Source organism: Pediculus humanus, genomic scaffold (assembly GCF_000006295.1).
Source record: "Pediculus humanus corporis 1103172107382 genomic scaffold, whole genome shotgun sequence".
Classification (NCBI taxonomy): domain Eukaryota; kingdom Metazoa; phylum Arthropoda; class Insecta; order Psocodea; family Pediculidae; genus Pediculus; species Pediculus humanus.
This window is the reverse complement of record NW_002987009.1, coordinates 231,987-232,428: the sequence shown is the minus strand read 5'-3', so window position 1 is coordinate 232,428 and position 442 is coordinate 231,987.

Below are 442 nucleotides of genomic sequence, written 5' to 3'. Positions count from 1 at the left end.
ACCGAAATGAAAAAAAAAATTGTAATGTTTAGCTTACGGTAGCATTTACACGTATAAAAAAAGAAATAATAAAATTGCAAAACTTACCTTTTTTTTTTATCTTATTTAAAATTATATTATGATTTCCATATTTAAATAATATAATTTTAATAAAATATCCCATTCGGTATGTAAAACAAAACTTTTTAAAGATGAAAAAAGAAAAAAAAAAAATTTAACGTGACGTATAGTTGTTGTGTGTGTGACACACAAACGCGACTCGTAACTGACAATGATATTCGGCAAATTAAATTTATTTTAAAAAAAAGAAACCGTTATTTTAATCGAAAATATAATTAATAATAATATAATTATTATAAAAAAAAAAAAGAAAAACACTAAAACACTCCCGATTTCTCGCGTTTAATTAAATTAAATATATGTATGTATATATATATATGAA